Here is a 27,404-nt window from a genome sequence, read left to right as displayed (position 1 = left end):
AGAATAATTCTTCACTTTAATGCATTTGAAATTGAATGAACTCATATGATATCTATCTTTATCAAAGTAGTGGAACGGGTTAACATGATTGTATCTTAATGTCATGCTTTCAATTGTTTTTGTAATTCTTCTATTGCTATGGCTATTTTTCAAGTCTAGGTTGTGTTAAACCATTAGCTGATAGAGGAAAGTTGGTATTCCAAAATCCAAATGATTTCTTCATGTCCACCCCACAATTAGTATTATTTGAAGTTGGACTATCCTAATATACATTTCTAAAAGAAGTATCGATATTTTGTCATCCTTTGTCAGTTTAAATTTTTTGGGTTTCAATGACATCAGTTTTTAATTTTTTTTTTCTGATATATCTATTCATGTACACTTGGCATGCCAAAAAAAATGTGATCTAGTAGCATTCAGTTGATGGATCAAGGGTTTGTGTGATTTATCTGAAAACAAGATACACAATTTTGGTGATGATGTGGTTCTTTTGTAGGATTTAGTTAACTTGCAAGACATCTCACATAGTGTGGAGTAAGTTCCTCAATGTATTTTCATATGTGAGGATATCTCTTTTATTGTTCTCAGAATTTAGAATATCTAAAGGACTTTTGTAAGACTGAAGTGCAACAATGCTTGTGATCTAATTAGAAACAATGGAGTTTCAAAATTTAGTAGGGAAGCATAAGTGAATATTGTCTTGTTCCATACTGCCCATCCACGATTGTGGTTTATTTATTATTTTGAAGTTCTTTCTCATCATTTCAAGGAATTTTCAATAATGAACTTGGCAAGAGGATAGAGAAAATTAATCTAGAAGCCAATTGATTATTTGTGGTATGAGAGGACTTCATTATTTTTATGATTTTTTTTTCATTTCATGTTTTCATTGACGGGATCACTTTGAATTGATGGTTGTACTTGTAGATGACTACTATATAAGTTTGGCTTTGATCCTTTCATCTACTAGATGGTTATTTTTTTCTAGTTTTATAAGTTAGCTTCTGTAAATAGGTCTTACTATCCTTTAAAATAAAATGAGTTGTTTTCCTTCTGACATGATTTTCTCTCTTATTACTATTAGTGGTAATATTTTGCAGGAATATCACCAAGTATGAGGAACCTACATAGTAGTTGGTCACAATAGATCTTGATGAACTAGCTAAATGTAATAATGTAAATAATATTGTGTTGCAGGAAACATCAAATGAAAAATGTTCTAAACATGAAAAATTGTTGGCTTTGGAGGGAGAGCAGAGCCCACAGAATAATTTAGTTGAAGGTTACAATGAAGAGAAATTGAAAAAAAATGTGAAGGAAGTTAATCATGATGGTGGCTCTGAACCTTCTTTGCATACTACTCTTCAAATAAGCTTCACCCTTCCCACTTCATGCTATGCAACAATGGCTATCCATGAACTACTAAAAACATCAACCTCGGTATGTATTACTAAAGTTATCATCCAGTGATATGTTATTGCTTTATTTTAGGAGATTTGTGTGCATAATGTTGATTTGGATGTCATTGGTTTCTAGAATTGACTAGTTGTCATGCTTTTTTTGCATTAATATGCAATTTTTCGTGGTAGACAACTTTTCACAAGACCTTGAATGACTGACTAGTTGATTGATATTTCAAACTAATACCATTTTATTGTTAGGATAAACCACGGACAGAAATAAAAACTACATGCAAATATAACCAATAACAGAAAATAATAGAACACACAGAAATGAACACAAGGCACCAAGATTTAACATGGTTCACCCAATCCCTGGGCTACGTCCACCAAACAACAAGTTCGATCTTATTACAATCCAGTGATTACAACCTGATTACAATCCGTAATCCCTTACAGCTCAATATCGTTGCAAGAACCAATTTTGCATCACCACATTATGAAAAATACCCAACCCTAAGCCCTTTTATACAAGTATTAAACTACTTTAGGGTTATAACATGTCGGCCATAATATGTCAGCCATATGTCAGCCATAATATGTCGGTTATAACACTATTTATGAAGTATGTACAATACTTTCCTGATCAGTCACCACAATCTAACAATCTCCCACTTGGGGACTAATCAGGCTCCACACTAAACAACAATCTCCCACTTGGAGACTGATCCTATAGCAATACCACTACCACATGGGGCTCCCACTAGATCAAACCATCCTGGACTCTACTGTTCTTTTATTCATGTTCAGTCTAAAAGACCAACCGAAGCTAAAAAAGAGTCCAGCTTCTCCCTTGTTACAACCTTTGTAAACATATCTGTTGGATTGTCATTGGTATGTATCTTCTCCAGCTTTAACCGTCCATCCTCCAAAAATGACCGAATGAAATGGTACTGCAACTGTATGTGTTTGGTCTTAGAATGTAGAGCTGAATTCTTAGCAAGATGAATGGCACTCTGACTATCTGTGAACAAATAATTATCCTTCTGAGGATGTCCCAATTCTTCCAAGAAGAACTGAAGCCATATCACCTCTTTGGCTGCCTCTGTAGCAGCAACATACTCTGCCTCTGTAGTGGAGAAAGCATTAATCTTCTATAACCTAGAAACCCAGCTCACGGCTGCCCCACCAACAGTAAAGACATAACCTATAGTACTCCACCTAGTATCAATATCCCTAGCCAAATCTGAGTCAACATAGCCCTGTAAATCAGTAGTAGAGCCCCCAAAGTGTAAACACTTATTGGATGTTCCTCTCAAATATCTAAGAATCAACTTGACAGCATTCCAATGCTCAAATCCTGGATGACTCATATACCTGCTAACGACTGCCACTGCATGTGCAATATCTGGCCTAGTGCATACCATAGCATACATCAAACTTCCTACAGCTGAAGCATAGGGTACCTTGGACATCTTATCCTCCTCTTCCTATGTCTTGGAACACATCTCCTTAGTCAATTTCAAATGACCAGGTAAAGGTGTGCTGACAGCTTTAGCATTCTCCATAGAGAAACATTGCAACACCTTCTCAACATAATCAGCTTGAGATAGCATCAATGTTCTGTTCTTCCTATCTCTGCAAATCTTCATACCAAGGATTTTTTTTGCTACCCCCAAATCCTTCATAGCAAATGCATATGCTAATTGGCGTTTCAGCCCCTTAATATGATCCATGTTAGACCCAGCTATAAGCATATCATCAACATATAAACATAAAATAATGTAGCTATCATCATCCAACCTCTTAAAATAAACACAATAATCTGAATGACACCTATTATATCCATGCTCATGCATAAAACTGTCAAATTTTAGATACCATTGCCGAGGTGCTTGTTTCAAGCCATATAAACTTTTCTTCAATTTGCACACAAAGTTCTCCTTACCTTTGACCTCAAAACCCTGTGGCTGAGCCATATATATTTCTTCATCCAAATCACCATGAAGAAAGGCTATTTTAACATCCATCTGCTCTAAATGCAAATCTTCAGTAGCCACAAGACTTAAAACAGTACGAATAGAAGTCATTTTAACAACAGGAGAAAATATCTCATCAAAATCAATTCCCTTTTTCTGTGCAAATCCTTTTACAACTAACCTAGCCTTAAATATTTTCTTACCTCCTTCCTCTTCTTTCAACCTATAAACCCATTTATTCTGTAAAGCCTTTTTACCTGCAGGCAACTTGCACAAATCCCATGTCTTATTTTTCAGCAAAGAGTCCATTTCATCTTTCATTGCAGACTCCCACTGAATCTTAGTATCCACCTGCACGGCTTCATCATAACTTTCAAGTTCACCAGCATCAGTAAGTAAAATAAAATACAAAGAGGGAGAAAACCTTTGTGGAGGTCTAATTTTCCTTGTTGACTATCTAACATTCACTGGTGTGTGTGGCATTTTTTGTTGCAGTTGTTGCACATCATGAGGAATGGCTGGAACATCAGCTCTTGGAGTATCATCCAACACTACATAATCATCTTCTTTCTTCTCATGTTGCTGCAACAGATCTTTGTACAACACTTTCTCATTGAATATGACATCCCGACTTCTAATAATTTTAAGATTTTCAAAATCCCAAAGCCTATAACCAAATTCATTAATGCCATATCCAACAAAGACACATTTTTTTTATTTATCTTCTAGCTTGGTTCTATTTTCAGAGTCTATATGAGCAAAAGCTTCACAACCGAAGGTCTTGAGAAAAGAATAACTCGCCTTCTTACCAGTCCATGCTTCCTCTGGAATACCACAGCCCAAAGGAGTAGAGGGACCTCTATTAATCAAATATACTACAGTATTGATAGCCTCCACCCACATATGTAAGGGCAACCCAGCATGCAACCTCATGCTCCTTGCGCGCTCCATTATAGTCTTGTTCATGCGTTCAGCCACTCCATTTTCCTGTGGAGTCCTTGGAATAGTTTTTTGTCTACGAATACCATTAGTGGAGCAATAATCTTCAAATTCATGACTTCAATACTCATTTTTCTCTGAAACAATCAAAGTAGAAGGAACAATATGACCTGTACAAAGATATAAGGTGCCTACTTTCACACCTTTTGCTACTACAAGGGAGCCTTTTGAAACCTTCCAATTTTTATCATTAAAAGTAACTACACAACCCTCATCACCGAGTTGCCCTGCTGAAATTAAATTCCTACTTAGCTTTGGAACATGTCTTACCTCATGTAGTAGCCAATGATTCCCATTCTGCAACTTAATCTTAATTTTTCCCTTTCCAACAATCTGACAGGGTTCATTATCCCCCAAATAAACAAGCCCAAAATCCCCTTGGACATAATCAATGAAATAACCTCTATGAGGTGTAGCATGAAATGAAGCGCCAAAATCTAAAACCCATGAATCATCAACACTCTCTAAAGACAGAAGCAAAGCATCCTCTTCGGATTTGTTACTTACCACATTTGCCTCCTTGTCTCCATCTGATTTATCTCCTTCATTTCTCTTTTGATTCCAACAATCTTTCTTTTTGTGCCCTGGTTTCCCATAGTACCAGCAATCATTTGGTCCTCTCGATTGAGACCTCCTCCCCTTTGACTTTCCTCTTGATTTCCCATGATTTCTAGAGTTACTTCCTCTTTCAATCATTTTGCCCCTGCTTTGTGCATTTAAAGCACTTCCTGATGTAGATCCACCTGAGGATTTTCTATGAGTTTCCTCACTTAAAATAACACCAATCACATCATCATATTTTAGGGTACTAGATCCAGGAACAGAATTACTCACCACCATTACCAAGCCATTCCAGCTTTTAGGCAAAGAACACAAAATCAAGAGAGCCCTAATTTCTTCATCAAAATTGATACCCATAGAAGATAATTGACTAGTAATAGTATTAAACTCATTTAAATGATCTGCAACAGATCCACCTTCTGCCATTTTCATATTAAATAAATGCTTCATGAGAAATACCTTGTTTGAAGTGGAGGGCTTTTCATACAGTGTCACTAGGGTTTTCATCAAATCTTCTGTCGTCTTTTCTTTTGTAATATTAAATGCCACCGATGGTGCCAAGCATAACCGAATGCTTTCAAGTGCCTTTCTATCCAAAAGATCCCATTCAGCCTCTGACATAGTTCTCTAATTCTTGGCTTTGCCTTCCAACGGCTTCCATAAATCCTTCTGATATAAATAGTCTTCCATTTGCATCTTCCATAACTGGAAGTTCTGCCCATTAAACTTGTCAACCCTCAACTTACCCTCATCTGCCATTGCTCCCACTCAACTATGAGACTCCCACTTAACCGTGAGACTTTCCTATAGAGGATAACTGAAAGACAACCTTGCTCTGATACCACTTGTTAGGATAAACCACGGACAGAAATAAAAACTACATGCAAATATAACCAATAACAGAAAATAATAGAACACACAGAAATGAACACAAGGCACCAAGATTTAACGTGGTTCACCCAATCCCTGGGCTACGTCCACCAAATAGCAAGTCCGATCTTATTACAATCCAGTGATTACAACTTGATTACAATCCATAATCCCTTACAGCTCAATACCACCGCAAGAACCAATTTCGCATCACCACATTATGAAAAATACCCAACCCTAAGCCCTTTTATACAAGTATTAAACCGCTTTAGGGTTATAACATGTCAGCCATATGTACAGTACTTTCCTAATCAGTCACCACAATCTAACATTTATGTGGATATCAAGAGAAGAACATTTACAGATGACATTTGCATTATATAGATGTCTAAATTTAGTTGATTTGTTTGAGTTGCAACTAAATTTTCCTATTTCTATTAAGGAAGTGTAGCAGAGGTTAAAATATTTATTCTTTTCCATTCTTACTAATCAAGGTTTTGGAGTTCCCTCTTCAATTCCTACATGGAGTTCCCTCAAAGACACTACCATGCCAACCTAGGATATGAAACAAGTATTGTTGAGCAACTTTATAATCATAGGTAACAAAGATAAGTGGTAGATGATGGTCAGACATAGAAACCTGTTAAGTAAATTCAAAATATAAGGTCTAGAAATATTATAGTATTTTGAGGGCTCTTTTAGAGGCTTGAGCACTTTTGCAGTGTACACAATTGAATATAAGTTTTTAAATATCCACAAGAACAAAGATAGCCTATGGGATAGAATAACTATTATTTAAGCTTTCTAAAGTTATGATTTGTCTCAAATGTACAATTTTTGCACTATGCATTGTCTAGCCTTTAGGCTTATTTGGATATATTGAAAGTCTAGAACAATAAGAACATTCTTAAGAGTGAATATATGACTTGCAATCTCAAGAATAATATTGGTATTGAATAAATAATGACCCAAATCAAGTAAAATGAAAAATTCATACTTTTGTTAACTCAAGTTTTAGGGATAAAGCTAAGAAAGACAATTCAATTGGATTAGTGATAAAGAAATTCATTCGCCAGCTAGGAATCAAACCTAGGACCATCTATTTATTGTTGGGTTGCTTTATCACTGTACTAATAGCTCTCTTTTTTACTAGTCCATCTATGGTTCAGGTATTTCCTACATTCCCTTTCATCCAAACTGCAAGCGCTTGGGGCTCCTATCCTGGCCCCAGTCTACTTTACCTTGGCTTTGACACCAAGGTAAAATTTTCTATGTACCAGCTAGGAATTGAACTGATGACCACCAGTTTGATGCTGGGATGATCTACCACTGAGCTACAAGCCCTTTTGGTGACCAATCCATCTATGGTCACTAGAGACTAAAGCTTCTAAATCTTCCATGTTTTATTCATATTTCATTTTTAGGATGTACGTGTGAATGTAATGATCTCAACTGCCATAGATCTAGAATCTAGTATTTAAAGAAGAGAATCCCTTAGGAATAAAAAATTACCAAAATTTTGATCGCTTCATTGCACTTCCATCCCAAGGGATTATACAAAACAATTGCCTAAATACGTAATAATAAAGAAACTTACAATTCAGTTAGTCAATGTAATATGATTAGAATGAAAAGCCACTGCAGATGAATTAAAACTATGTTAAATCAAAATATAAATGAATCCCTTGAAAGGTAGCAAAAAATTTTTGAATTGCTAGTTGTTGCAAATTTTAGAATTGTTGTCTTTTTTTTATATTACTTGTAACTGTTGACATCTTAATTTACATGCTCACCTATCCATGGGTATTAATTTTTTTGTTAGAACTGTTTAAGGAAAAATATCATTTAAGAATACTATGGGGGTTGACACATCCTATGGTTATATCTGACAGGTTGTAGATCATCATAGTTTTGACACCAAAACTTTATATCAAAGTATTTGCAATTGGTAGATGAAAAGGCTCTGGATGTAAAGACACTTAACCAGTGAGGATTGACCATACCTTCTTAATTATATGTTTTAGTGCGCTACATTTTTCTGATATGATTTCTTTATTGTTAGATCTTGATAGAGTTTCATGGGTTCACAAGGGAGCATTTATAAATATCAATGGGTGGTACATAATCATATGATACTCATAAGCATCATATAGTTGTCATGGATAGGTGAGCATGTTACAAGGTATAAATAACATAATTCTCCCGTATTTTTGAGATATGTCAAAGACTAATAACTACAAGTAGTAGAATTGAGATAAGGTTCACAATTTAACCCACATTGATGTATCTATTCACTTAAGATCCTTATGCTCTTTGTCCTTACTTGACTATCACATGTCACATTGTCTAGTCATCATATGCTCCCAAATCTCTGCCCTCTATCTCAATCTGAACTTTCATTTCTTCTTCTAGACTATCTTGTCACTTAGTATTATAAACAGTCCTATTTCTTATATTATAAGTAGGGTTTTTAAGGAAAGGACAACTTCAGTTCAAATAGGGGTTTGACAGCTTCACTAATGCAACCTCCGGAATAGTATTTTTAGTAATGATCTTTCCTTAATTGTGTTTTCACAATAAGTGCTAGGAACAATTATGAAGTTGGAAATATGATTAAATACATTCCTGTGATTTAATTGCATATCTCTATGTGCAAGTTAAGTTTTATTGTAGTGTCAAGGGAACAACTGTATATCTTTGGCTTGAAGTGTCAGATGGATAGAAGAGCATACAACAACTTCATCCATATCAGTCTATTTGAGAAACAATCCATTACTTGTTAGGCATATCTTGATTATGAGAAATGTTACCAAATAGTGATTTGATAATCACTTAGGAACAGGATGAAGTAATAACATTTTTCATGGATTTAACTTTTGAAGTCATAGATAGATGGGAATGACTGCACATTATTTGCAAGTAACAATTGAAAGATGAATCTGGAATACAAATATTATTTTCAGCGAAGAAAATTATCATGTCTGTGTACATGGCCTACACAAAAGAACATTATTCTACTTTTTTTGCTCGTTTATAACTCCGTGTTATTTTTCATACTATTAAAAATGCAAGTTTAGAGATAATCACTAGATACCATTATATTTTCCAAAGATCCAAACATAGGTGCGTGTTTCTTTTCTTTAGTTTCTTTAAGAACTTTCATGGAATTTGACTAAATATCAATATAGTTACCTACACCATTTTGGAGGAAAATTGTACAATTCATTCTTTGAGAACTTTAATGGCATTGGCATCCATTATAGAAAACATAATTTTAGCGATCATGAGATGCCATAAGAGAAATCAATCAGTTAATCCGGATCCATTGGCCTAGTCTAAGCATTTAAGTAGGGAATAAATAACCTTGATGCAAATTTTAGTTTCATTAATCACTTTTAGTGATTTTTATTGATGGTTTTTGCAGCATAGATGAAGATAGTACTTCCTGCAACTCTGACTTCCAGATCAATGTATCTTATGACTTGTTTTGCAATCACAATAATTCAACCATTTGTAATAGTGGTCACATCTCCCAAAACAACTTGATCTCAGTGAAGCTTTGAATGAGTTTTGGTAGCTTCCTTTTTACCCTTTTTCTTTTGTATGTAGTATTCTTGCTATTCCATCCCGCTCATAGAAGAAGCATTCATCCATTTGGTGGTAGGAAATAAATGCCAAGATAGGTGTGAATGTAGTTTGCAACTATCAAGATGCTTGCTGGTTGAGGGGGGAGAGATGCAGCATGAACATGCAGAACAGTTTTCAGAAGGCTCACAAATGTAAATTGGGGCGAGAAGCATGCAAAATGCTTATCAAAGATTTAGAGAGAAACAAAATTAACGTGTAGCTTGGCCAAGAAAAATCATATGACAAGGGCAATTTAAAATGATATTCCTTCAATAAATTTTTATCATCATTGAGAGAGACAATTAGGTCTACTAAATGTTTTTAGGTTTCAAGGGTTTGTTGAAAGAGTTCTAAAGTTTGAAGGAAGGAAAATTAATTAAGAGTAGTTTAAAACACTTCCTCACCCTGCCTCCAAACTTTCCATGTTGATTGGAGATATTATTGAGTATTATTTAGTAGTATGATTATCAAATGAACCCTAAATTTTTGTCTCAATCATTTATCATGGCAATTTTCTATCCAATGTTAATTATGTTGGTCAGTTTGTCATAGGCCATAATGAAGTAGCCTTTTTAATATTTTGAACATGAGTTTAAATTGAGTGCAAAAAGTAAGTTTTTAGCTTAGGATTTTCATTTCAAAGTTCATTCTCCTAATATGTTATTCAATAATATAGACAACTATAATCTGAACCATGTATTTTAATGCATGCACTGTCATTAAAGATGAAGTAGGGCTAGCCCTTGAAACTATTTGGAATGAGGTTTTGGGAACTACTGCCAAGATAGTGCTGACAAAAGATTCAACAACAATAGTTAGTGATGGAATGACTCAGGAGGCTGTGGAGAGAAGAGTTAATCAAATTAAGAGCATGATTGAGGTATGCCTTCTTGTCTCTATGTGTGTGTTCTTCAAGCCTTAACATGGACTATTAGTCTTATGCTTTGTAATTAGAGCACTTTAGTTTTATTCTTTATGTTATTTCTTCTTTGTCTACACCTAGTATCTCATCATGGTTAACACTCTATCTTTTTTTGATCATATCAATATATTGGCAAAAAATAACTCATTAGAGATTTGTGTTATTGTCAACCTAGCTTGAAGAATGTATTTGACTTAACTTGCACATAGAATATATCTCTATTTACAAGTTAAGTTTTATTGCAGTGTCAAGGGAATAGTTGCATATCTTTGGCTTGAAGTATCAGATGGATAGAAGAGCATTGAATCACTAGTCTTGCATCGAACTCGAGAATTAGCATGGGGAAAACATGTCATCTATTTCAGAGACTGATCAAAGGTAGTATTTTATGATGACTTTTAATGTTTCTTTTGCATATGGTACCCATGTGGTGATACATAACATAATTAATTGTACTTGGCACAAATACAAATTTTAGTTTCACTACCATTTCCGTCAACAATATATTTTTTGTGCTCGCAATCAATGTCCCTTACTAATTTTTTTCATCCTAATTGTACAAACTTGTATAAGTCTTTTCTTGTCAACCAAATTGAATTAAAGGATGCTTTTCCTTGAATAGGGCTATTATGATGGGACTAATGCTTCATGCAAAAGGTCAACATTTAATTGAAAAGTCACAATATAAAGAGGCTCTTCAAATACTTTCCATGGGAGAGGTATCTAGTGCATAGGCAAGCATTTCTAGTAAACATAGATGTTGTAGTTGGTGTCCCTTGCCATTTGGCTTGCCCTTCTCAATGTGATTCTAGCATCTAATTCAATAGTAATAAGTTATGATTGAACTAAAAAGTTATTTATATTCTTGTGAAAAATGACTAATTTAGTCATAATAACCATGATTGAAGTTTCCCATTTCAGTCTAGGAAAATTCGCACTAACCTACTTTGGCATTTTTTGAAGGTTGATAGATGGGGAAGTCATGGATGTACGAACTTTTTGCAATGACTTTATTCATCTGGGTCACAACATTGGAGTCTTTTTATATCATGATTATTGTCAATCATGTCCATTTTCTACCAAAAAATTCATATTCTACAAATTAGAGACGCTAGAACTTTTTTGGATGTGCAAGCCATCGGAGCATACTACAGGGAGGATGGTGAACTTATTCTCAACAGTCAGACTTAGGCAAGTGATACAAATTGTAAAATCTTAACATATGGTTGTTCAAATTTTGTATCTCCTAAATGATTTCCTTTTAGCATATAACTTGTTGTGCATAGTTGCCAAGTTCACTTATTGTATCGAGCATATTAATGAAGAAGCATATTAGTTACTGTCGGTGTTTACGACAGTTTGATTAGTTACTATCAATGTTTTTCAGGCATTCTATAAAATAGTTCACATGCCTTGCGTATGATATGACATTTTGCATGCATCCTACACTCTCTCACCCAGCTGATGATGGATTATGGAGAGTGATCTGAAACCATGATGCTAAAAAACACACACAATCAAATGCAAAACGAACTTGCATTACAAATGGATTGTGAAAATCTAATATTGTTGATTTTGCATGCATGTCTACCAGGACAAGCACAACTTAAACATATCAATATCTATTGACATGTTTAAGTTGTGATTGTCCTGGTAGACATGCATGCAAAATCAACAATATTAGATTTTCACAATCCATTTGTAATGCAAGTTCGTTTTGAATTTGATTGTGTGTGTTTTTTAGCATCATGGTTTCAGATCACTCTCCATAATCCATCATTAGCTGGGTGAGAGAGTGCAGGATGCATGCAAAATGTCATATCATACGCAAGACATGTGAACGATTTTATAGAATGTCTAAAAAAAAATTTACACCCAGGGATTGGTAGAAATTTCTACCTTCATTGGTCAAAGTTTCTACCTTCATTGGTCAAAATTTCTACCTTTATTGGTCAAAATTTCTACCTTCATCAGTCAAATTTTTTGACCTTCATTGGTCAAAATTTCTACCTTTATTAATTGAAATTTCTACCTTTATTGGTCAAAAAATTCTTCCTTCATTGGTCAAAATTTCTACCTTAATTGGTCAAAAATTTCTACCTTCATTGGTCAAAATTTTCACCAATTCCTAGAAGAACTTGCACCATGGCTATGGAAGCTTTTCGACCCATGTATTGGTTGAAATTTTGACCAACCAGCAGGTTGGTCAAAATTTTGACCAAAAAAATTCCAACCAATGGGTTGGTCAAATTTGGTCGAAGTTTGGTCAAGAATTGGGTCAAAATTTTGACCAATAATGGTAGAAAAATGGTCTCAAATGTACTAGTGTTTGTTGAACATGTCAAGAACCTACATGTGGAGGTGCAAGCACATATTACCAAGATAAACCTACAATATAAGGCTAGGGTAGATCAAAAGAGGAGACATAAGGAGTTCCAAGTTGTAGATCAAGTTATGGTATATTTGAGAAAAGAATGATTTCCAGTGGGTACCTACAACAAGCTAAAGATGAAGAAATTTGGCCCCTACAAAATTTTGAAGAAAAATGATTTAGGGAATGCATATGAGGTGGATTTTCCAAATGGGATTCACATTTCTCCTATTTTCAATATTGTAGACTTAACAAAATATCATGATGATGGTGCAGATGAGGAGTTAATGTTGGAACCATGTCTAATTCCTACTTCTGCGAAGGAACAGATTAAAGAAATTCTAGATAGTCATGTGGGTTGAAGTACTAGAAATAGGTAGTATGAAAAATACTTGGTGAAGTGGAAAGGATGACCAATAGAAGACTAAACTTGGATATCTGCAAAGAAGGTTTCCCATTTGGGTTTTCCTCTACCAGTTATAAATTGACAGGGTCACTTTTCAATCTACCCTGGGTGTCTAATGTAGAAGCATCTAGAGGTGTAAGGGAAATCTTGTATCACCCAAAAATTTTCTTAGTGTTATTTTCTGTTTAAAGCTTTTTTCATTTTTTCAAAGCACTCCATAAAAAGAATCAGGTCAAAAGACTTTACAGTTTGGAAGCTAATGCAATTTTAAGTTTCCAAAAGACCTCCTAACAACACTTCAAAGATAGATTTGAGGAACTAAACAACCTTGTATGAGCCCAAAAAATGGGGCAAGAGAAAACCTAGTCCATAAGGCTATATAGTTCTTAGAGAGCTTTCCATAGATGTAACCAGTTTGTCAATCAGAGTCCCAAATCAAAAGTTATGCCTCCCAAAAGTTGGACTACAATTTCTAGATTCTTCTAATTTTACACTAACTTTTGACATGTTTTCTAAAACCTTCTATTTTTGTGGTGGATTTAAAATGGCATATTCTAAAATTTATTCCTAATCCTCAACCTAATTTGGTTTACTTAAGGATATTTCTAGCATTGTAAAGGTAGTTTTTTGGTGGAGTTTTGAAAAAGATACTATGAGAAGGGTTTTCTCTAGAATTTGATAACATTATAAGCCTATAGGGCATGTCGTGGAGTCTATTTTTGTTGTACTAAATGTAATAGTATATCACTTTTGATAATAATATTCCCCTTTTCCTATTGTGTTCATTTTTGTCTTGGGTTGTGTCCCCATCATTATAAAATATATATTATTATCTACATTTTCTATATATTATTTTGAAATCAATCATATGGGTTGAAGGGGTTCATAGGCTAACCTACGACCCCCTTTGACCCATTTCATTGAGACATATGGTAATTAATCATATGGGTCAAATGGGCTCATAGGCTAACCTATGACCACCTTGGATCCATTTCATCACAACATTTTTCCCTAGGGATTCTAGGACCACTAGCGACATATGGTAATCGATCATATAGGTAGAATGGGGTTGCATGCTAAACTATGATCCCCTTTGACCCATTTTATTATGAAATGTGTCCCTAAGGATCCTAGGACCCCTAGAGACACATGGTAAGTGGTCATATGGGTCAAATGGGGTCAACCCATTTTATCATGACATGTGTTCCTAGGGATCCTAGGACCCCTAAGGACATATGGTAAGTGATCATATGGGTTGAATGGGGTCATCGGCTAACCCATGACCCCCTTTAACCCATTTCATCATAATATTTATCCCTAGGGATCCTAGGAACCCTAGGGACATATGGTAAACAATCATATGGGTCAAAGGCTAAACTAGAACCCCCTTTGACCAATTTCATTATAACATTTGTTCCTAGGGGTCCTAGGACCCCTTGGGACATATGGTAATTGATCATATAGGTCAAAGGGGGTTGTAGGCTAACTTGTAACCCCCTTCAACCCATATCATAGTGACATGTGTCCCTAGCAGTCCTAGGACCCCTAGGAATATATGTTAATTGATCATATGGGTGAAAGGGGGTCATAGGCTAACCTATGACCCCATTTGACCCATTTTATCTTGACATGTATACCTAGGGTTCATAGGACCCCTAAGAACATATGGTAATGAATCATATGGGTTGAATGGGGTCATAGACTAATTTACAATGACCTTTGACTCATTTCATTGTAATGTGTGACTGTAGGGGTCCTAGGAGCCCTAGGGACATAAGGTAATCGATCATATGAGTCAAATGGGGTCGTAGGGGGTTTTAGGCTAACCTATGAGTCAAATGAGTCATGGTAATTGATAATATATATTATTATCTAAATTTACTCTATACTATTTTGTAATCGATCATAGGGTCAAAGGGGGTCATAGGCTAACCTATCACCCCCTTCAGCTCATTTCATCACAACATGTGTCTCTAGGTGTCCTAGAAAACCTAAGGACATATGGTAATTAGTCATATGAGTCAAATGGGTTTGTAGGCTAGCCTACAACCCCTTTCGACCAATTTCATTGTGACATTTGTCCCTAGGGGTCCTAGGACCCTTAGGGACATATAGTAATCGATCATATTGATTGAAGGGGGTCCTAGGCTAATGTATGACCCCCTTGTTGGAAATATAGAAGGAGTAATTGAGGGGGGGGTGTGAATTAGTTACTACTAAAATAAAACTAGATCCCTTAGATGTCAACAATAAAATTTACACTAAGAAAACTAATTGCTATTGATGCTCAGTAAACAAATATAAGTTGTTGTAACTTGATAAATGAAAAGTGAATTACTTTTAGAAAATATTAAAACATTATTATTAATTAACTTTCAAGCATAAGAGAAATAACATGAACGCATGAGACATCGAGATTTAACGTAGAAACCCAATTTGGGAAAAACCACCAATATAACTAGTTACTATTTTTCACTCTTCTAAAGTGAGCGCTGTTAGGAGCCAACCCTATTAAAGGTTACAAAACACATTGTTAGGTGTGACCCTATTAGAGGATTTAATCACCCTTCTAGGAGTGGCCTTGTAGGAGGTCTTAAAACAATTTAGTGGAATTGCCACCTTGTTAAAGGATGTACAACTGGTTGTTAAACCAACTTTGTTAAGGGATTTTAGATCACTGCTACAATGGTTAGAGAGTAATAATGAAATGACCTTATTGTGATGCAACTAAATAGCTAAATCTAGATCTCCTTTTTGCTTAAACTTGATCCTTCCTAATCAAATATTACTTTTCTACTCCACATGGATACTTACTTATCCTTCAAGTTCACTCTCTATTTTTTCTTTTTAATTCAATCATCACACTTGCACACACTAGAAATCTCAACTTGACCTTTTATTTATACCTTCCAGATTGTCAAGATAGCCCGAATTCAAATTGCAATAACCAATATTCATCATTATAGTCGGCTAGAATCAATACATCAAGTAATTAAGCTTCATATGCAAAAATAAGAAAAATCCTTCATAAGCCGACCTTGCTCGGTAGAAACTAACTTTGGAATGATTCTCTATGTTAACCAAAAAAAGCTTGGTTAACACTGTGAACTTGGAGAAATCCTTTTGTAACTGAGTGAACTTGGTGAATACTAGCTCTATCCAACTTTTCCTTCATTAACCGAGTGATCTCAATTAACACTCTTTTCTTCCTAAATTCCTTCGACACTTGAGTGAGCTTGGTAGACACTATCATCTATTCAGAATAAGCCTATGAATGATTGGTAGATAAGGAAAACTATCTTCACTAATCAAGTGAGCTCAGTAAGAACTACCTATCAATTGATATGACATTTGTGTAACATCATAGACAACACACAAAAAATCAATTATATCCAACAATCTCCCTCTTTGGCATTGGTGGCAATGCAACATGTCATCTTATAATAAAATTATAGAATAGGACCCCCTTTTATAGAAAGTATCTCCCTCTTTGATTTTACATAACCTATTTTCAAACTTCTCCCACTAATTTTTTTTAGAATGATAAATATATGATAGTAAATTTCTCCCTCTTTAACAATACATGCCAAAGACAACACATGTCAAATTTGTATCAATCTACCTTAATTATTGATTCATATGCAATACTCTTTTGATTATGTTGCATCAACTAATTGATCTTTCACTTGGTTCTTGTTGGTGCATCACTAAATTTTATTTAGTGAGCGTCAAATAGGGTAATGACCCCTATCTTACCTCTTAGATACAAGAATACATCCTTAGGTAATGGCTTTGTGAATATGTCTACAATTTGTTCTTTTGTGTGGACATATTCTAATCTAAATTCCCTATCTTGCATCAATTCTTTGACAAAGTGATATTTTATAGCAATGTGCTTTGCTTTGGAATGTGTCACTAGATTCTGTGACATGTTAATTGCATTGGTGTTATCACAATACATGACTATTGGCTCTTTGATTTCAACCTTCATTCCTTTCAAAAATTGTTTGAACCAAACAATGTTAGAGCAATTTACTACTGCTACCACATACTCTGCTTCTGCTGTGGATTGGGATGTGCATTTTTTCTTCTTGCTTGTCCAAGATACCAACCTTTTACCAAGAAAGAAAGCTCCACCACTAGTTCTTTTTTTGTCATCAAGATCTTTTGCCCAATCAATATCAGTAAATACCTTTAAGTCTAGGTTTCCTCCAAGTTTGTACCATAAACCATAGTCTTCAGTACCTTTTAGATATCTCAAGATTCTTTTGATTGCCATCACATGATTTTCTCTATGTTTAGCTGAGAATCTTGCCACTATCCCAACTACTAAGGCAATACCAGGCCTTGTGTGAACTACATATTGTAATTTTCCAATCATTGATTTGTATAAGGTTTGATCTACTTCTTTGGAGTGATCATATTTGGTAAGCTTGAGTCCAATACACATGGGGATACCAACTGGTTTTGAATCTTTCATTCCAAACTTCTTGAGTACCTCTTTTATATACTTGGATTGAGTGATATAGATACCATTTTTGTCCTGTTGTATCTACAATACAACAAAGAATTTTATTTCACCAAACATGGACATCTCAAATTCTTTGTTCATTTGTTCTAAAAATGCTTTGCATAGGTCATCATTTATTATAAATAGAGTATCATCCAAAAATATCTCTACCAACACAATTTTGTTATTTGGTCCTTCCTTGATGTGAAAACTACTATTATCATTTGTTCTCTGAAAACCAATCTATATCAAGTAGTTATGTAGTCTTTTATACCAAGATCTAGGAGCTTGTTTGAGACCATAAAATGCTTTGTATAATTGACAGACCATGTCCCTTTTTTTAGGATCAACAAAACCTTATGGGTGTTCAATGTAGACTTCTTCATCAAGAATTCTATTTAGGAAAGAAAATATAACATCCATTTGATGTACTTTGAATCCTCTATTAGTTGCATGTGCAAGTAGGGTCCTAACACCTTCTAATCTTGTAATAGGGGAAAAATTCTCACCATAATCAATTCCTTCTTCTTGAAAATATCCTTTACACACTAATCTAGCTTTGTTTTTGGATACTTTTCCATCTTCATTCAACTTATTTCTAAATACCCATTTTGTTCCAATCACATTTTTACCTTTAGGCCTAGGAACAAGAGTCCAATTTTTGTTCTTTTCTATCTGTTCTATTTCTTCATTCATTGTCTCAATCCAAATTTCATTTTCTAGAGCATCCTTAGTACTTCTAGGTTCAAAATCAACAAGTAAACATGTACCTTTTAATTTTCTTCTTGTCATTGTTCCATTAGATTTGTCTCTAATAATCTAGTTAGGTGCATGATGTGTCCTGACATACTTAGCCAATATAGGTTCTTTTCCTTTTGAATGAATTACACTATCTTCATTTTGAATTTCAACTTCAAGCTCGGGTCATTTAGACTTAGTAGGCATTGACTCAGTAGCTTTAGAATGTGACTTGGGTCCCTATGACTTAGTTTGTACTTCTTGCAACTCGATAGCTGTGGAAGACTCAAGAGGTGCAATCTCCTTATTGTTAGATATGCTTTTTAATTTATCAGGTTCAAAGTAAAATAATATTTTGTAATCTTCTAGTTCCTTTTTTCTTTCTTCTTTAGTCTTTTTTGCAAACTCATCAATTCTCACATGTGCACTTTCTATGATTTTATGAGTAGGAAAATTCAAACATTTATATGCCTTAATTGTACAAGAATATCATAAGAAGATACCTTCATCACCTTTCACATCAAATTTTCCATTTCTAGACTATTTCAAGATATAACATTTACTACCAAATACTTTTAGATAACTTACCTCAGGTTTATAGCCATACCATAATTCATAGGGAGTTTTATCTAAGTCCTTCTTCAACTGTACTCAATTCAAAGTATGAATTCCAATGTTGATGGCTTCCTTCCAATATGTGATAGCAACATTATTTTCAATCATTAGAGTCCTTGCACAATCAATGATGGATTTGTTTCTTCTTTTAGCTATTCCATTCTTCTTAGGAGTGCCAGGGGCTGATACTTGCCTTTTCATTCCTCTTTCAATGTAGAAATTACTGAATTCATTGGAGATGAATTCACCACCTCTGTCTAATCTTAACCATCTCAATCTTTTTCCTATTTCTTTCTACTCTTTCTAGATACCATTTGAATTTCTCAAATGCTTTTGACTTTTCTCTAAGATACATAACAGTCATCATTCTACAGTAGTCATCAACAAAAAGAATAAATAATTTTTCTCCACTATAACTTTTTATTCCAATAGGTCCACATAAGTTAGTATGTACAATTTCCAAGGCATCTTTAGATTGATAGTTTTTGCTCTTAAAACTAGTCTTTCCCATTTTGCCAATCTAACAATTTTTGCATAAACCAACATTTGGTTTCTTCAAACTAGGGATGCCTCTTACTTTTTTGAATTTTCTTATCTTGACAATATTTTCAAAGTTTACATGACATAGTATTTTGTGCCATAACCAACTTTCTTCTATTTGAGCAATAAAACATGAGCAATCACCAAGATCGAGATAAAATAGGTTACCTCTTGTTTTTTTTCCTAATCCAATCAAATTCCCTTTGTCATCTAATAGTCTTTCCAAGATCCAATAGTTACCTCTTGTTTGTTTGCCTAATCCAATTAGATTCCCTTTGTCATACCAAGATCAAGATAAAATAGGTTACCTCTTGTTTGTTTTCCTAATCCAATCAAATTCCCTTTGTCATCCAATAATCTTTTGTTATCTTCTAGTTCCTTTTTGCTTTCTTCTTTAATCTTTTCTATAAACTCATCAATTCTCACATGTGCACTTTCTATGATTTTATGAGTAGGAAAATTCAAACATTTATATGCCTTACTTCTACAGGAATATCCTCAGAAGATACCTTTATCACCTTTCACATCAAATTTTTCTTTTCTAGACTCTTTCAAGATATAACATTTACTGCCAAATACTTTCAGATAACTTACCTTAGGTTTGTAGCCATAACATAATTCATAGGGAGTTTTATCTGAGTCCTTCTTCAACTATACTTAGTTCAAAGTATGAACTGTATTGTTGATGGCTTCCTTCTAGTATTTGTTAGGAACATTATTTTCAATCATTAGAGTCCTTGCACAATCCATGATGGATCTATTTCTTCTTTTAGCTATTCCATTCTTCTTAGGAGTGCTAGGGGTGGATACTTTCCTTTTGATTCCTCTTTCAATGCAAAAATTACCAAATTCATTGGAGATGAATTCACCAGCTCTATCTGATCTTAAGCATTTCAATCTTTTTCCTATTTCTTTTTCTACTCTTTCCAGATACCATTTGAATTTCTCAAATGCTTCTAACTTTTCTCTAAGATATATAATAGACATCATTATACAGTAGTCATCAATGAAAAAAATAAAAAACTTTTCTCCACTATAACTTTCTATTCCAATAGGTCCACATAAATCAATATGTACAATTTCTAAGGCATCTTCAGATTGATAGTTTTTGCTCTTAAAACTAGTCTTTCCCATTTTGCCAATCTAACAATTTTTGCATTAACCAACATTTGGTTTCTTCAAACTAGGGATACCTCTTACTTTTTTGAATTTTCTTATCTTGACCATATTATCAAAGTTTACATGACATAGTCTTTTGTGCCATAACCAACTTTCTTCCATTTGAGCAATAAAACATGAGCAATCACCAAGATCAAGATAAAATAGGTTACCTCTTGTTTTTTTGCCTAATCCAATCAGATTCCCTTTGTCATCCAATAGTCTTGCCTTCCCATACATGAATTCTACATTGAATCCACAATTCTATGTTGATTAGCTATGCCACACTTAGTAGAATATGTTTTATTCCTTCAACCCAATAGGCATTGTCACATACAAGCTCATTGGTTAATGAGATGCAACCTTTCCCTTTTATGCAACAAGGTTGATTGTTTCCAAACCTTACACTATCTCCATCATACACTACTAAATTTGAACTCAATTTTTGATGAATTTTAGTCAAAATTTTGAACAAGCCATTCGTGGTAATTTTTCTCATTGAAATTTTGACCAATAAATTTGTTGAAAAAAATTAATTTTTGCTAGCTTTGATTTGTCATTGTTAGTCAAAATTTCCACCAATGTTTGGTCAATTTTTTTTTTATAATTGGTGGAAATTTTGACCAAGTCTTACTAGAAAACAATTGAGAATTGGTTTGAATTTCCACCAATGTTTGGTCAAAAATGTTTTATAATTGGTGGAAATTTTGACCAAGTCTTGGTAGAATACTATCAAGAATTTGTCAAAATTTTCACCAATGTTTGGTTGAATTTTTTTAATGTCGTATCAACAAATTGTTTGTTATCCAAGCCATTTAATTTGCAACCTTTTAAATCTCTGCAAAGATAAAGTTGGAGCAGGAGAATTTTTCTTCTCAAAGGTGTCCTTTGATTGTAAAGTGTCCATTCCATTATCTATTGTCAATGGAACAAATTCTTTACAATAAGATGACACCTTTGAGAAGAAAAATTGTCCTGCTCCAACTTTCTCTTTGTAGAGATTTAAAAGGTTGCAAATTAAATGGCTTGGATAAGATACAATTGCTTGATACAACATAAAACAAATGGACATTTATGCATAGGACATTTATGGAAAAAAACAAATGTAGTAGTCAGATTTACTAGATAATTCTTACTCTAAAAACATAAAATGCTTACATGAAGAAATTAAGAATAAAAGTCATACTCTAGGAACACAAATTTCAATATATATCATTGTATATTCAAAAACCAATATAGCAAATGATGTGGAACATTTAAAATACCAAATTGTCTTTCCATTCTAAATAAATATGCTGATATTTAGTTGAAAATTTAAAATGCTAATATTTGATGTGCATTGCATCCTATGTTTTTTTTAGAGCAAGCAAATACTTATAGTGCATAGAAAAGAAACAAAGAAACAACTTTACCAGTAGGGATACTGGTTCAAGGCCAATTTTTAGGGGACAACTATTAAAAAGATAGGAGAGTTTAGAGATGGTTACAAAGAATGTTGGTTTTCTTTGTAGTAGTGAATTTCCAAGAGAACAACCTTCAATGAGAGACATGGCTAGGACATTGGAGAACCTCAAGGAATCATTGATAGGAGGTCCAACTACTTCTAATTTAACACAAACTATATCAAAGCTCCTACAGAATTCCAATGACATAGAACCATTGGCCTCTACCAGTCAAAGTTCTTCATTTTACCTTATGACCTTCCTTGAAACCTTTGTATTGAGTTAATTTGCATGAAAAATCACATATTAAAATTTTATTTCTAAAACTATCACAAGAAACACATTATTATTTGTTAAACATAACTAAATCAAATGCTTAAGAGAAGTTTTCATGAACCATTAGGAATTTAAAAAAGCATAGTCCTTTTTTTCCCAAATATTTCCATAAATAATGTGTATACAAAAATTGCAAAAAGCTTTATTTATGAATGAAGTAGCTAGCAATTTGAGATGATAGAATTATACAAATTAAAGTCAATTGCATATTCCAGATTAAAGTGAAAAGGGAATTGTTACATTAAGTATCATGGAAGATTCAAAAAGAAAAATAGCATCAAACATAGCTTTCTTCTTGTGGCATTCCAGAATGAATGCAAATTGATGGAAAGTTGCACTCCACAAGAAGCTTGTTCAACTTTGTAGCTCTGTTAACAGTCTTGACAAATATCACAAATTGATTGAAGTCTAGTGCATCAAGAAAATCATTCAACTTCTGATTCTTCTCCAGCTCACTCAGTTTGATGTAGTGTTGGAAGAATCTCAAGACATAAATATCAGACACAACAAAAGAGAGAACCATTTACTATTTTATTAGACATTATTAAACTCAAATAAATTCAATACTTGAGCTAAACCATGAACTGTTAATTTTGCCTCATCATCAATGTATGTCTCTATAGGCTATAAACAGAAACAAATGTCTGTAACATTAGGTGGGATGATCACCATCAAGATCCAATAGTGCCACAACAATCCACCTCATATTTGTACCCAAAAAAAGAACTAAACATAGTTAGTGCAATTATCATCAAAACTTCTTGAGGTCAAGACATGATTTGTGCCCTCTAAGAATGGTTTATCTAGTGAACCTATCAAGATAATTATAGAGCAACTAAAGAGGGAATTTATATATACAACAAATGAGGTTGCTAGATGACACTTTATTCACAAAGCTAAAGAAAATCTAGTTAGAAGATGCAATTAAACCAAACCAAAGATTTTCAAACCAATCAAAAGTTCAAAATGGTCAAATACTAGTAGATAACAATTCAAATAGTAGTAAAACCTTTTTTTCAACAAGAAAATAAATTCTACAATATTAATACTAAAAAATCAAACCTAGAACATGATTTGCTTCATTAGTTCCTACTATGCAATGAGGAGGATAAGGAGGCTCTGGCTTATCTGGATAATGTGTGTCAAGAAATGCCAGCATTGTCCATTTTTGAGCACTAAATTCGCTGGCTAGCTTCACACTCTCTTCCACCATATAATTTATCTATCGATTGGGGTGTTGGGGATCCTACAAGAAGGAGATCATGTTGATTTCTGCTCTTCCAAAAGATCTAATAAAATTATCATTAGGTAAAATTACAGTAGAAAGTACATTTGAGACTAACATAAAATGAAGTTCTAAGCATCATAATCTTTCTCTAATCCAATAGGATTATTTCAAGGCATGTTTAGTAACAAAGTAATACAAAACTATTACAATTGTCTACAAATTGATAACTTGAAAATGTTGGCTTTCTACAAGTTCTATTACTAAATTATTCCTAAAGTCATGTTATCATAATTTTTGGACTTCTAAATAAAAAAATGCTTAGTAGTCCTAAAGTTTTATGACTATTAATTGTCCATACCTAGATTTCTCAAAGGGGGGCCAAAGGCACAAAGGAGGCCATGCTGAAAAGCCATGTTTTATAAGTAAAAGTTAAATATTTACTAAACTATTATTTAATTGATTCAACTTGCAAATCAGTCAATGGAACATCTATTGAATAAGTTGTAACACACACAATTCTTTTTATACCATTAGGTCTAGTATAATAAAAAATAATTAAAAGTAGTTCACTCAATAATCCAATGTTCAATCAGTATAAGGAAATTAATGTCAACTGACATTTATTAGCAAGAAGATTAAAGGAAGTTTACTTCTAAATGTGACATCTCTTACAAGAGATAAGCTGTTTTGCAAGTCTCATTCATTGATGTTAGCACTAAAAGTGTTCTGTAGGTTCCTCTTGAAATTTGTTGGCAATGAAAATGAGATCAATCTAGCAAGTGATGGGACAAAAGCAGCTGAGTTTTCAAAATGGAAATGGTTGCAACCCAAGCAAGTTATTGAACATGTGAGACATCTAGAGTTTAGTTGAAGAATGTCTTGTGGTTGATCTCTAATTGGCTTAATCTAAAGAATACTAATATTTCTCCTTTATGTTTTAGATCAAGCTGTAGATAACAAGAGACCAGTTTATTAGCAATTTTTTAAGATATTTTCTCCATATATAAATTCATAATCAGCTGTACTATGTAAAATATATGATTTGTGTAATCTACTTTGCTTCATATCCCACTGGCATCATTGTGTATAAAGATTTGACACCACATGATAATGTTCTTATTGAAAATGAGATTTTGTCATTTTGACAAATGAGCATATCAGTTTCAAAGTTGTTTCTATCTTCTAAAAGCATTTTATCAATATTTTTCTTCTGGAAAGGGGAATTTCATAATTTCTGAATGCTAGATATGATATGAGGAAATGTTTATAATATCTTAGACATAAATTTCTTCATCTTTATTTATTTACTAGGATTTGAACAAGACTCGTACATTCAAATAATTGTCTTTTTCCTAAGAAATTGTTACCATTTGTCCTAGATATTTGTTAATCACATATGGTTGTATTAGGTATAGGGATCATTCTTACGCATCCTTTGTATGTATGGTCTTTAAGTTTAGGCTCTGTAACTATATTACAACAATTTTAAGGATTTCATTCAAGCTTGTGGTTTTCATCAATCCCATTATTTAGTTTTTCAATTCTTTTTGTTTCGAAGTTCTAACCATAGCATTTATTGTCCAACAACTTTCCAATTTTCCCTTTTTATTTCTAGATTCTAAGAAAAATATTACTTGTCCAACCCTGAGTGTCCACAAACACTGTCCAGAGAAATTATTATGGTTTGGTATACATGTCAATTAGCTAGACTAAGTCCTATACACTCAGTTGGAAGTGGACCAAGGAGAGCTTCCAAACAGTGATAATAGCTTAGTTGGCTATAAAATTTTGAAGATCTACAAACCTGTTGACTACATAATAAATCAATAGCCTAACTGGCTATAAAATTCCAATGATCTAACAAGTATTGCAAGAAATTCACATTGTCAACTTTTCTTTCCTACAAAATATATCCAACTAGGCTTCTTTGGGGCAAGTTGTTTATTAATAGCAACTTCTCAAAAAATTATATATAACCCTTGAGAGTTCCGTGATATAACCTTAGTTTAGTCCATTGATGGGACTTCTAAGAGAGATTATATCCCCTAACAAGTCAATCGCCTAGTTGGCTACAATTTTCCAACAATGTTAACATCCATGCAGTAAAGCAAAATGATCATATCAAGTCAATAAAATGGCTCACATGCTTGTTATTTTGAAGGATCCAATAGAAGAAATGTTGAAATTTTTAAGGATCCAATAGAGGAAATGGTGTAGGAGCACCACACATAACCAAGGCAAAGTTGAAGTTTATGGAGACATCAAAGATCCTCAATACAAATTAGGAGGATGGAGTGTATAAGTATATTCATTAGATCAATTGAAGGATCTTGAGATCTATAATGAAATTCCTCAATCATTTTGTAAGTCCTCAAAAGGACTAATGGTTGGTTGTAATGGACCAAAGTTGTCCAAGTTTCAATAATATTCTTAATAAGGTTTCTAGGATTCTAAGATAGGTTGGGGATGAGTCTAGGACTTTAGGAAACAATTAGGAAGAATTCACATTTTCAAATAAAGCCATTTATGGTTTTTTAAAAATTAAAATTTTCAAATAATAATGGCTATCTCAAGGAACTATTGTTTTGTTATGTTTTGGTTTAAACATTCAACTCAATGCTAAGAGTTGGTTGGATTAGTTTTTGGAGTTATATTGGAGTCTTTTTAATAGAAAAGGGTCTTGGTTATGGGATAGGAGAGAAGGTATTGAAATTGGCGTATATAGTATTGGCCAAACAAAAGGCAATAAACTATTCAAACTTTGCAATCTCCCTCATTTATCAATTCTCAATTTCATTGATTGAATTTCAAATGCATTGGCAGGGTTCTTAAATCATTTTATTTTACTTTGGATGTGCTTCCAAACATTGCAGTGACTCACCATCACACCAGTTATTGTTAACCAATTGCTTGTGTTTGAATTTTGCTATTGCAGTAGGGTTTAGGAATAATTTAGAGTCATTCCATGAATACACAGGACTAATTCATGGAATGACAACTATTAACTTTCATTATAAATGATTGACCAAGCATTTTTAGAGTTGGATTGAATAGAAGTGATCACAATGAAGAACAGTGAAGGAAAAATAATGAAAATGGTGGATTGGGTATTGTATACACTAATATGTTAGCAAGAAACACTAATCTATTGAAAAAGAACAAAGCATTTATTAACAAAACTAATATAAACTTTAGATGAGACAAAGTGAGGTCCTCAAATGAAAATATGAGCCATGGATAGGCTCTCTCAATGAGGATGATCACTCAATTTGTAGAGGTTTCCTTTGATATGGATTTGGGATGTATGCTCAAGCTTCAAAATGCTTCAATGGAGGTGGATTTGGAATTTTTGGTGTGGGTATATGTAAAAGTATGGATTTGGCTTTTCAAACTGACATGGTAACTTTAGCTTAATTATTGTGATTAAAATGGCTTGGGAGGGGATTCCTTAAATAGGAAAAGGGCTTGAGGGATCAATGGTTAGGATGGAAGGAAAGGAGAAAGCTTATGGAGGGCTCAAATTGAATGAGAGGAGAGCACATGGATTGTGCTTCTTTATAGCCAATCAGGGAGTGATACATGTCATAGGGTCATTGGTTAGAACAAGAGGGGTTGAGGGGTCAAGCAGGCTCAAAGCTCATAAAGACCCTCATAATGGCTTGTAAGAGCAATGGATGGGCTTGTAAGAGTTATTCATGGATT

At 33.7% G+C, this 27,404-nt stretch overlaps 1 pseudogene; it reads right to left on the bottom strand.

The window, feature by feature from the left end:
• The window catches only part of LOC149568376 (glutamate--tRNA ligase, cytoplasmic-like), a 119,742-nt pseudogene extending 96,055 nt beyond the window's left edge, over window positions 1-23,687 (bottom strand).
• Window positions 23,688-27,404: the final 3,717 nt, after the last annotated feature.

The sequence above is a fragment of the Cupressus sempervirens genome, chromosome 3 (genome assembly GCF_028749045.1).
Source record: "Cupressus sempervirens isolate cs-2001-9-10 chromosome 3, ASM2874904v1, whole genome shotgun sequence".
Lineage (NCBI taxonomy): Eukaryota > Viridiplantae > Streptophyta > Pinopsida > Cupressales > Cupressaceae > Cupressus > Cupressus sempervirens.
Note: the sequence above shows the minus strand (reverse complement) of the source record. Positions and strands in the feature narration are given on the sequence as shown.